The following is a 13,601-nucleotide window of genomic DNA, read 5'->3' on the forward strand; positions in this document are numbered from 1 at the left end:
CGTGTCAGAAAATTTATATTGGCCTCACTACTCGTCAATTTAAAATACGTGTACGAGAACATGTTAACGGTATAACGGCTGCATTAAATGTGGATGACATTTCCACCTTAAAGACTATTCCGAAACATTTTAGGCAATTCCATAATTGCGATCCTTCTTTATTGAGGATAAGAGGCATTGATAGAATAGAACCTTCAATACGTGGTGGCAATACTAGTCAAAGGTTAGCACAAACCGAGACTAGATGGATATGGACACTCAATACCATGCATCCTCTAGGTTTAAATGAAAATATCAGTTTTGTTCCTTTCTTGTAAATCCCTCCCTTGTTTTTTCCACCTGATCATCCAAGGTTTTATGGTTTTTAATTTGTACTATTATACTAATAAATATGGTCCTGTATATTTGGTTTTAATTATCTATATGTATTTCAATGTCTCCTTTTGGTCATATTTTAATCATTTATATATATATAATATGGTACTTACTTTGATTTTCTTCACTTTTCTCCTTTTCAGTTTTCTCTTATTTTCTTTTGCCACTGGGGTCTCTTGTGGTCGTGGATCCCCTTTTGGGTGTTCTTGGACTTTGGTTGTGTGCCATACTGCCGTCTTTTGTTGATGTGGATCACAATTGAAGAAATTGGACTGTGGAGTGCATAAACCAAGTGTCATTACCTTCTATTATACTGTCGCTTATATATATATATATTTTTTGTCCTATTTTTTGTCCTTTTTATGCCCTGACTATGTAGTATTCACGATATATATATATATATATATTTTTTGCTTATTTGAAGTTATTTTTTTTTTTTTTTTTTTTTTTTTTTTTTTTTTGTATATATATTGGTTGTATTATGATTGTATGTATGTATGTATATATGTATTTATTTATAATAATTTTTTATTTTTAATCTTTCACGCATTATTCATTACTTGCATTTTTATTTTTATTTATTATTTTTATTCATTTTTTATATACTATTTATTTATTTTTTATTTTTATTTTTATTTATTATTTTTTCATTCATCATTATTTATATATATATTTTTTTTTATTCATCAATTATTTTTTATTTTTTATATATTATTTTTTATTTTATTTTTATTTTTATTTTTATTTTTACTTTATTTATTATTATTATTTCTTACTTTTTCTTTTTCTTTTTCTTTTTCTTTCATCTCCTCATACATATATACACATATTATTTTTGTATTAATTTTATTCTTTTCGCACATAATTTGTTGGGTTTTGTAACGGTATTTGTATGCCAATTTTCACTTGGCAATCACTTTATTTATATCAATAATTATTTATTTTCTCATATTTTGTATTATTCAATTTTATATTTTTAATTAGGCACGTTTTTATTCTTATCTTCTAGGCATCATTTATTCCACAATAATAATATTATGTATTATATTTATATTTATATTTATATATAGCACCCCTTTTGTATTTTGTATATTTTATATGTATATGTGTATATTTATACATATTTATATATACTTTTCTTTTGTTTAGCACATTGCACTCCTTATTGTACACATATATTTATATTTATATTTATATTCACGTCGTCAGGGTTACTTTACCCTTCTAGGACCTTCGTCATCACGTGGTCCCGCTTCCCCAATGATAGGAGACATGGTTTTGGGTTTCTTTACCCTTCCAGGACCTGCGGCATCACATGGTCCCGCTCATCCAATGACCGGGGGCCGGGTGGTACGCGCGCTGTCATAGTGTCCTGGTTGGCTCCGCCCCCTCTCCCATGTTCCCCTGTGTCGCGTCAGCTGATCGCGGCGCCGGGGATACATTGGTTTGTGGACCGGCGCCTTCCTGTGACCTCCTATGCTAGCGTGCGTCACTCCACACCCGCTCCCCCTCTCATTGGTTGCCCATTACATAAATACTCGGTTTCCCTTGGATGTAGCCACCCCCTGACGAAGGCAGACGCCGAAACGCGCGTCGGGGCTCGGCACATCCCAGGGACCTCTACCCCATTTGGCTCACGCAGCAGGTAATATTAGGTGGCTTCCTCCTTTTGTATATATTCGTCCTCTGTTGGATAATTCATCTTCACGGTCACTATGACCATATCACTATGATTATTATATAATTTATAATTCTTAGATCCAGCACTATTATTTGCCACTAAAATCTCCAAATTTAGATTCTTTTTTGAGTCACATATATATATATATTCATATATTTTTTTAAAGTTTATTTATTTATTTATTCTCCTGGCTGCTATATGTAATTTCCTGCCCATGGGTATAGATTTATTTATATATAAATTATCACATTAGGTGTTTTATTTAATTTCACTATTTGTCCCTGGTGATGTTCCTTTTATGGTATTTTTCCCACTGTTATATCATATTATATATATTTTAATAAAATTTATAATTCATATTTTGGACTTTGTTTCGGTTTTTCTTCGTTTTTTGTTCTATATGGTTCCGAATGTCCATTCTATTTTTCCATTGGTGCACATCAGTGGCTATAGATTTAGATATGTATAAAATATTTTTCTTTTAAGTATAATTATTGTATGCACCGTGCCTTGAGATATATCTAACTGTTCATACTGTGTTTTGCACAGGTTTTTGCTCTATGGCTATGGATCTAAAAGCCAAGGAACTATCCTGGCTTGGTCAAGTAAATCAACTGTTCGGTAGTGGTGGGTCTAATACCAATGGCTCAGGTGGCCAGGGGTTAACCGATTTTAATTCCAACATTAAAACTTTATTGCATAAACGCACACGCCTATGGTGGAACAAAGCTTTTCTTCAAAATTATATCTCTAAAGATCTAATTCCTAGAGGTTTGCGAGTAAAGGTGATACCCTCATTCCCCATTGATGATGAGGAATTCATTAAATGTTGGGAGGATGAATGTAACCAAACATCCAAAAAATTTATGGAACTATTAATTAATCTTAATACAAAGAATATTGCCAACATTGATCTACAACTGGATTCTATTTATACCATGGCCAAGACCCAACTTTCTAGTGAGGATTTTCTATCCATGAACGCATCTGTTGAAAAGGAATTAGATGTCTGGGTAAAGGATATCCAAGCTAATCAAGCCACGAAACTAACAAGAGATATGAAGGATCTCCAAATGAATAAAATTTATAGATGGAGAAGATCTCAGATTACTAATCCAACACGGACTCGTACTCCATCTGTTTCCTCTACTCCATCACTTAGTGAATATTCTGATGCCTCGGCCTCCTCTTCTACTTCATATAAAGATGCATTTAAACGCAAACGGAATTTGCGTAATGCACCCTATAATCGCAATACTAATCACTCTCCTGATGACAACCGCCTAAAGGTAATCAATTTGAGTACTCACCTTCTTTCCCAAACAGATCTTGAGGTCCTACATAAGGGCCTTTCTTTTTGTCCAGACTCTTCTTTTGATCCCTTTTTGGCCATTAAGGACTTGCACCTCTTTGCGAGGTCCTTAATGTTCAAAAAACATTTTCATGATGATACTATTTATGATCTATTTCCAACAGACACGGAGCAGGAGGCATTACAAATACTAAATGAACTGGCTCAAGAAAACTCTACACCAGAAGGAGGTAAGATTCCTCCTTGTATCGCGCCACGTTCAAAAAAATTTCCTCCGTTTGCATCCTGTCCTAATATCGACCTGTTTGTCAAAATTGTGAGTGAGGAATTTAAAAAGATACCTCGGCATATAACTAAAGGCAATTTGAATTTTGAAGAGAGGAAAAGTCTTGAGAAATTAAAAAATCTGCCTAATGTGGTCATCAAATCTGCAGATAAAGGTGGCAACATTGTGATATGGCCCACAAGTATGTATGAAGCTGAAGCATTCAGACACCTTAAGAACAAAACGTGTTATAAAAAACTCACGTATAATCCCCTGTCTGCTTTTTCATCTGAACTTACCACTATTCTAAATAAGGCCAATGAAATGGGTACCATATCGAAGGAACTAAATCTGGCTCTTATAATTAAAGAACCATGCATACCCACCTTTTATCTTCTACCGAAGATACACAAAAATGCTGTATCACCTCCCGGTAGGCCTATTGTTTCTGGCAATTCAAACTATCTTGAGAAAATAGGCAGATTCATTGATTCTAAATTACAGTCATTGGTTGAATGTTTACCTTCCTATACGCGTGACACGAGTGACTTTCTGAAGAAAATTGATGGTCTTCATATTGATGACGACTCTATATTAGTCACGTGTGACGTAGAGTCGCTGTATACCAGCATAAAACATTCTGATGGTATACAAGCGACAAAATACTTTTTATCCATGTCTAATAATTCATCTGCTATGTCTGATTTTATTATTGAGATTTTGGAGTTTAGTCTCACACATAGTTTTTTCATTTTTAAGGGGTCCTTCTTCCTGCAGCTCCAGGGTACAGCAATGGGCGCATCATATGCACCTGCATACGCCAATCTGTTCCTGGGGCTGTGGGAGAGGGACCTCTTTCTATCGGACAATTGTCATTCGATGTGCCGTGTTCTTTTTTGGACACGGTACATCGATGACATCTTTTTCATTTGGCAAGGCTCGGCTGAGTCTCTTCATGAATTTATGGCACAACTTAATGAAAATGATCGTAACATTCATCTTACGTATCATTATGATACCAATAAAATCGAGTTTTTAGATGTACTAATTAAACGTGACAAATTCAATATTCTTCAGTCAGACATCTATAGGAAGGACACGTCTACTAATGCATTACTCCATGCATCATCTGCTCATCCAATGCCGCTAATACGTTCTATTCCAGTTGGCCAATTTTTACGCCTTAGACGTTTATGTTCCACTAATGAAGACTTCGAGGTACGTGCTGAGGAATTAAAGACTAGATTTATGGATCGAGGCTACAGCCGTCGATGCATAAAGAGAGCATTTAATAGAGCTAAGCATTCCACTCGGAATGAATTACTCTATTCATCTACAAAATCCTCAAATTCAAGACAAGCACGTTTTATCACTCAATATCATACCCAGAATCAGAAGATGCGGAACATCTTACAAAAAGCGTGGCCCATTCTATTGGCTGATAGTACATTATCTAAGTACCTTTCAAAGGAACCCAGTATTACATTTCGCCGTCCCAAAAACATCCGTGATACATTGGTGAAAAGTCACTATCATAGCGAATCAAAAACTTTTCTCTCACAGTTCAAGCAAAAGAGAGGTTCTTTTCAGTGTGGTCATTGTGTGGCCTGTTCTAACATTGAAAGAACAGATACATTTACAGACTCGACTGGATCAAGACGTTTTAATATTAACCATTTCATTAATTGCGAAACCAAGGCTGTGATTTATTATGCCACATGTCCGTGTCAGAAAATTTATATTGGCCTCACTACTCGTCAATTTAAAATACGTGTACGAGAACATGTTAACGGTATAACGGCTGCATTAAATGTGGATGACATTTCCACCTTAAAGACTATTCCGAAACATTTTAGGCAATTCCATAATTGCGATCCTTCTTTATTGAGGATAAGAGGCATTGATAGAATAGAACCTTCAATACATGGTGGCAATACTAGTCAAAGGTTAGCACAAACCGAGACTAGATGGATATGGACACTCAATACCATGCATCCTCTAGGTTTAAATGAAAATATCAGTTTTGTTCCTTTCTTGTAAATCCCTCCCTTGTTTTTTCCACCTGATCATCCAAGGTTTTATGGTTTTTAATTTGTACTATTATACTAATAAATATGGTCCTGTATATTTGGTTTTAATTATCTATATGTATTTCAATGTCTCCTTTTGGTCATATTTTAATCATTTATATATATATAATATGGTACTTACTTTGATTTTCTTCACTTTTCTCCTTTTCAGTTTTCTCTTATTTTCTTTTGCCACTGGGGTCTCTTGTGGTCGTGGATCCCCTTTTGGGTGTTCTTGGACTTTGGTTGTGTGCCATACTGCCGTCTTTTGTTGATGTGGATCACAATTGAAGAAATTGGACTGTGGAGTGCATAAACCAAGTGTCATTACCTTCTATTATACTGTCGCTTATATATATATATATTTTTTGTCCTATTTTTTGTCCTTTTTATGCCCTGACTATGTAGTATTCACGATATATATATATATATATATATATTTTTTGCTTATTTGAAGTTATTTTTTTTTTTTTTTTTTATTTTTTTGTATATATATTGGTTGTATTATGATTGTATGTATGTATGTATATATGTATTTATTTATAATAATTTTTTATTTTTAATCTTTCACGCATTATTCATTACTTGCATTTTTATTTTTATTTATTATTTTTATTAATTTTTTATATACTATTTATTTATTTTTTATTTTTATTTTTATTTATTATTTTTTCATTCATCATTATTTATATATATATTTTTTTTTATTCATCAATTATTTTTTATTTTTTATATATTATTTTTTATTTTATTTTTATTTTTATTTTTATTTTTACTTTATTTATTATTATTATTTCTTACTTTTTCTTTTTCTTTTTCTTTTTCTTTCATCTCCTCATACATATATACACATATTATTTTTGTATTAATTTTATTCTTTTCGCACATAATTTGTTGGGTTTTGTAACGGTATTTGTATGCCAATTTTCACTTGGCAATCACTTTATTTATATCAATAATTATTTATTTTCTCATATTTTGTATTATTCAATTTTATATTTTTAATTAGGCACGTTTTTATTCTTATCTTCTAGGCATCATTTATTCCACAATAATAATATTATGTATTATATTTATATTTATATTTATATATAGCACCCCTTTTGTATTTTGTATATTTTATATGTATATGTGTATATTTATACATATTTATATATACTTTTCTTTTGTTTAGCACATTGCACTCCTTATTGTACACATATATTTATATTTATATTTATATTCACGTCGTCAGGGTTACTTTACCCTTCTAGGACCTTCGTCATCACGTGGTCCCGCTTCCCCAATGATAGGAGACATGGTTTTGGGTTTCTTTACCCTTCCAGGACCTGCGGCATCACATGGTCCCGCTCATCCAATGACCGGGGGCCGGGTGGTACGCGCGCTGTCATAGTGTCCTGGTTGGCTCCGCCCCCTCTCCCATGTTCCCCTGTGTCGCGTCAGCTGATCGCGGCGCCGGGGATACATTGGTTTGTGGACCGGCGCCTTCCTGTGACCTCCTATGCTAGCGTGCGTCACTCCACACCCGCTCCCCCTCTCATTGGTTGCCCATTACATAAATACTCGGTTTCCCTTGGATGTAGCCACCCCCTGACGAAGGCAGACGCCGAAACGCGCGTCGGGGCTCGGCACATCCCAGGGACCTCTACCCCATTTGGCTCACGCAGCAGGTAATATTAGGTGGCTTCCTCCTTTTGTATATATTCGTCCTCTGTTGGATAATTCATCTTCACGGTCACTATGACCATATCACTATGATTATTATATAATTTATAATTCTTAGATCCAGCACTATTATTTGCCACTAAAATCTCCAAATTTAGATTCTTTTTTGAGTCACATATATATATATATTCATATATTTTTTTAAAGTTTATTTATTTATTTATTCTCCTGGCTGCTATATGTAATTTCCTGCCCATGGGTATAGATTTATTTATATATAAATTATCACATTAGGTGTTTTATTTAATTTCACTATTTGTCCCTGGTGATGTTCCTTTTATGGTATTTTTCCCACTGTTATATCATATTATATATATTTTAATAAAATTTATAATTCATATTTTGGACTTTGTTTCGGTTTTTCTTCGTTTTTTGTTCTATATGGTTCCGAATGTCCATTCTATTTTTCCATTGGTGCACATCAGTGGCTATAGATTTAGATATGTATAAAATATTTTTCTTTTAAGTATAATTATTGTATGCACCGTGCCTTGAGATATATCTAACTGTTCATACTGTGTTTTGCACAGGTTTTTGCTCTATGGCTATGGATCTAAAAGCCAAGGAACTATCCTGGCTTGGTCAAGTAAATCAACTGTTCGGTAGTGGTGGGTCTAATACCAATGGCTCAGGTGGCCAGGGGTTAACCGATTTTAATTCCAACATTAAAACTTTATTGCATAAACGCACACGCCTATGGTGGAACAAAGCTTTTCTTCAAAATTATATCTCTAAAGATCTAATTCCTAGAGGTTTGCGAGTAAAGGTGATACCCTCATTCCCCATTGATGATGAGGAATTCATTAAATGTTGGGAGGATGAATGTAACCAAACATCCAAAAAATGTATGGAACTATTAATTAATCTTAATACAAAGAATATTGCCAACATTGATCTACAACTGGATTCTATTTATACCATGGCCAAGACCCAACTTTCTAGTGAGGATTTTCTATCCATGAACGCATCTGTTGAAAAGGAATTAGATGTCTGGGTAAAGGATATCCAAGCTAATCAAGCCACGAAACTAACAAGAGATATGAAGGATCTCCAAATGAATAAAATTTATAGATGGAGAAGATCTCAGATTACTAATCCAACACGGACTCGTACTCCATCTGTTTCCTCTACTCCATCACTTAGTGAATATTCTGATGCCTCGGCCTCCTCTTCTACTTCATATAAAGATGCATTTAAACGCAAACGGAATTTGCGTAATGCACCCTATAATCGCAATACTAATCACTCTCCTGATGACAACCGCCTAAAGGTAATCAATTTGAGTACTCACCTTCTTTCCCAAACAGATCTTGAGGTCCTACATAAGGGCCTTTCTTTTTGTCCAGACTCTTCTTTTGATCCCTTTTTGGCCATTAAGGACTTGCACCTCTTTGCGAGGTCCTTAATGTTCAAAAAACATTTTCATGATGATACTATTTATGATCTATTTCCAACAGACACGGAGCAGGAGGCATTACAAATACTAAATGAACTGGCTCAAGAAAACTCTACACCAGAAGGAGGTAAGATTCCTCCTTGTATCGCGCCACGTTCAAAAAAATTTCCTCCGTTTGCATCCTGTCCTAATATCGACCTGTTTGTCAAAATTGTGAGTGAGGAATTTAAAAAGATACCTCGGCATATAACTAAAGGCAATTTGAATTTTGAAGAGAGGAAAAGTCTTGAGAAATTAAAAAATCTGCCTAATGTGGTCATCAAATCTGCAGATAAAGGTGGCAACATTGTGATATGGCCCACAAGTATGTATGAAGCTGAAGCATTCAGACACCTTAAGAACAAAACGTGTTATAAAAAACTCACGTATAATCCCCTGTCTGCTTTTTCATCTGAACTTACCACTATTCTAAATAAGGCCAATGAAATGGGTACCATATCGAAGGAACTAAATCTGGCTCTTATAATTAAAGAACCATGCATACCCACCTTTTATCTTCTACCGAAGATACACAAAAATGCTGTATCACCTCCCGGTAGGCCTATTGTTTCTGGCAATTCAAACTATCTTGAGAAAATAGGCAGATTCATTGATTCTAAATTACAGTCATTGGTTGAATGTTTACCTTCCTATACGCGTGACACGAGTGACTTTCTGAAGAAAATTGATGGTCTTCATATTGATGACGACTCTATATTAGTCACGTGTGACGTAGAGTCGCTGTATACCAGCATAAAACATTCTGATGGTATACAAGCGACAAAATACTTTTTATCCATGTCTAATAATTCATCTGCTATGTCTGATTTTATTATTGAGATTTTGGAGTTTAGTCTCACACATAGTTTTTTCATTTTTAAGGGGTCCTTCTTCCTGCAGCTCCAGGGTACAGCAATGGGCGCATCATATGCACCTGCATACGCCAATCTGTTCCTGGGGCTGTGGGAGAGGGACCTCTTTCTATCGGACAATTGTCATTCGATGTGCCGTGTTCTTTTTTGGACACGGTACATCGATGACATCTTTTTCATTTGGCAAGGCTCGGCTGAGTCTCTTCATGAATTTATGGCACAACTTAATGAAAATGATCGTAACATTCATCTTACGTATCATTATGATACCAATAAAATCGAGTTTTTAGATGTACTAATTAAACGTGACAAATTCAATATTCTTCAGTCAGACATCTATAGGAAGGACACGTCTACTAATGCATTACTCCATGCATCATCTGCTCATCCAATGCCGCTAATACGTTCTATTCCAGTTGGCCAATTTTTACGCCTTAGACGTTTATGTTCCACTAATGAAGACTTCGAGGTACGTGCTGAGGAATTAAAGACTAGATTTATGGATCGAGGCTACAGCCGTCGATGCATAAAGAGAGCATTTAATAGAGCTAAGCATTCCACTCGGAATGAATTACTCTATTCATCTACAAAATCCTCAAATTCAAGACAAGCACGTTTTATCACTCAATATCATACCCAGAATCAGAAGATGCGGAACATCTTACAAAAAGCGTGGCCCATTCTATTGGCTGATAGTACATTATCTAAGTACCTTTCAAAGGAACCCAGTATTACATTTCGCCGTCCCAAAAACATCCGTGATACATTGGTGAAAAGTCACTATCATAGCGAATCAAAAACTTTTCTCTCACAGTTCAAGCAAAAGAGAGGTTCTTTTCAGTGTGGTCATTGTGTGGCCTGTTCTAACATTGAAAGAACAGATACATTTACAGACTCGACTGGATCAAGACGTTTTAATATTAACCATTTCATTAATTGCGAAACCAAGGCTGTGATTTATTATGCCACATGTCCGTGTCAGAAAATTTATATTGGCCTCACTACTCGTCAATTTAAAATACGTGTACGAGAACATGTTAACGGTATAACGGCTGCATTAAATGTGGATGACATTTCCACCTTAAAGACTATTCCGAAACATTTTAGGCAATTCCATAATTGCGATCCTTCTTTATTGAGGATAAGAGGCATTGATAGAATAGAACCTTCAATACGTGGTGGCAATACTAGTCAAAGGTTAGCACAAACCGAGACTAGATGGATATGGACACTCAATACCATGCATCCTCTAGGTTTAAATGAAAATATCAGTTTTGTTCCTTTCTTGTAAATCCCTCCCTTGTTTTTTCCACCTGATCATCCAAGGTTTTATGGTTTTTAATTTGTACTATTATACTAATAAATATGGTCCTGTATATTTGGTTTTAATTATCTATATGTATTTCAATGTCTCCTTTTGGTCATATTTTAATCATTTATATATATATAATATGGTACTTACTTTGATTTTCTTCACTTTTCTCCTTTTCAGTTTTCTCTTATTTTCTTTTGCCACTGGGGTCTCTTGTGGTCGTGGATCCCCTTTTGGGTGTTCTTGGACTTTGGTTGTGTGCCATACTGCCGTCTTTTGTTGATGTGGATCACAATTGAAGAAATTGGACTGTGGAGTGCATAAACCAAGTGTCATTACCTTCTATTATACTGTCGCTTATATATATATATATTTTTTGTCCTATTTTTTGTCCTTTTTATGCCCTGACTATGTAGTATTCACGATATATATATATATATATATTTTTTGCTTATTTGAAGTTATTTTGTTTTTTTATTTTTTTTTTTTTATTTTTTTTATTTTTTTGTATATATATTGGTTGTATTATGATTGTATGTATGTATGTATATATGTATTTATTTATAATAATTTTTTATTTTTAATCTTTCACGCATTATTCATTACTTGCATTTTTATTTTTATTTATTATTTTTATTCATTTTTTATATACTATTTATTTATTTTTTATTTTTATTTTTATTTATTATTTTTTCATTCATCATTATTTATATATATATTTTTTTTTATTCATCAATTATTTTTTATTTTTTATATATTATTTTTTATTTTATTTTTATTTTTATTTTTATTTTTACTTTATTTATTATTATTATTTCTTACTTTTTCTTTTTCTTTTTCTTTTTCTTTCATCTCCTCATACATATATACACATATTATTTTTGTATTAATTTTATTCTTTTCGCACATAATTTGTTGGGTTTTGTAACGGTATTTGTATGCCAATTTTCACTTGGCAATCACTTTATTTATATCAATAATTATTTATTTTCTCATATTTTGTATTATTCAATTTTATATTTTTAATTAGGCACGTTTTTATTCTTATCTTCTAGGCATCATTTATTCCACAATAATAATATTATGTATTATATTTATATTTATATTTATATATAGCACCCCTTTTGTATTTTGTATATTTTATATGTATATGTGTATATTTATACATATTTATATATACTTTTCTTTTGTTTAGCACATTGCACTCCTTATTGTACACATATATTTATATTTATATTTATATTCACGTCGTCAGGGTTACTTTACCCTTCTAGGACCTTCGTCATCACGTGGTCCCGCTTCCCCAATGATAGGAGACATGGTTTTGGGTTTCTTTACCCTTCCAGGACCTGCGGCATCACATGGTCCCGCTCATCCAATGACCGGGGGCCGGGTGGTACGCGCGCTGTCATAGTGTCCTGGTTGGCTCCGCCCCCTCTCCCATGTTCCCCTGTGTCGCGTCAGCTGATCGCGGCGCCGGGGATACATTGGTTTGTGGACCGGCGCCTTCCTGTGACCTCCTATGCTAGCGTGCGTCACTCCACACCCGCTCCCCCTCTCATTGGTTGCCCATTACATAAATACTCGGTTTCCCTTGGATGTAGCCACCCCCTGACGAAGGCAGACGCCGAAACGCGCGTCGGGGCTCGGCACATCCCAGGGACCTCTACCCCATTTGGCTCACGCAGCAGGTAATATTAGGTGGCTTCCTCCTTTTGTATATATTCGTCCTCTGTTGGATAATTCATCTTCACGGTCACTATGACCATATCACTATGATTATTATATAATTTATAATTCTTAGATCCAGCACTATTATTTGCCACTAAAATCTCCAAATTTAGATTCTTTTTTGAGTCACATATATATATATATTCATATATTTTTTTAAAGTTTATTTATTTATTTATTTATTCTCCTGGCTGCTATATGTAATTTCCTGCCCATGGGTATAGATTTATTTATATATAAATTATCACATTAGGTGTTTTATTTAATTTCACTATTTGTCCCTGGTGATGTTCCTTTTATGGTATTTTTCCCACTGTTATATCATATTATATATATTTTAATAAAATTTATAATTCATATTTTGGACTTTGTTTCGGTTTTTCTTCGTTTTTTGTTTTAGACACCTTTAGTAGGCCTGAAAAGCCTATTGCATTTTTCAAAATGGTAATTTGGAGCAGAAGGTTGAAGCTCAGCTTTATTTAGTTGAGGGCAACACCAGGGAGGGGCAGAAGCCGTTAGTAGGCCCTAACCACCATTTTTTTTTTTAAAACCACATAATGAGAGCCGGAAGGTTGAAGCTCAGCTTTATTTAGTTGAGGACAACACCAGGGAGGGGCACACAGACAGACACCTTTTGTAGGCCTGAAAAGCCTATTGCATTTTTCAAAATGGTAATTTGGAGCAGAAGGTTGAAGCTCAGCTTTATTTAGTTGAGGGCAACACCAGGGAGGGGCAGAAGCCGTTAGTAGGCCCTAACCACCATTTTTTTTTTTAAAACCACATAATGAGAGCCGGAAGGTTGAAGCTCAGCTTTATTTAGTTGA

At 34.3% G+C, this 13,601-nt stretch overlaps 1 long non-coding RNA gene across 1 annotated transcript in view; it reads right to left on the bottom strand.

Annotated features, from left to right (window-relative positions):
- Positions 1-392: 392 nt before the first annotated feature.
- The window catches only part of LOC143773696 (uncharacterized), a 60,578-nt gene continuing 47,369 nt past the window's right edge, over positions 393-13,601 (bottom strand). Inside the window, exons 2-4 of the long non-coding RNA XR_013215313.1 lie at positions 11,197-11,355; positions 5,845-6,003; positions 393-647 (exon numbers count right to left, since the gene is read on the bottom strand). This is a non-coding gene — a long non-coding RNA (uncharacterized LOC143773696). The remainder of the gene's footprint in view (positions 648-5,844; positions 6,004-11,196; positions 11,356-13,601) is intronic.

This window comes from Ranitomeya variabilis, chromosome 5 (genome assembly GCF_051348905.1).
Source record: "Ranitomeya variabilis isolate aRanVar5 chromosome 5, aRanVar5.hap1, whole genome shotgun sequence".
Taxonomy (NCBI): Eukaryota; Metazoa; Chordata; class Amphibia; order Anura; family Dendrobatidae; genus Ranitomeya; species Ranitomeya variabilis.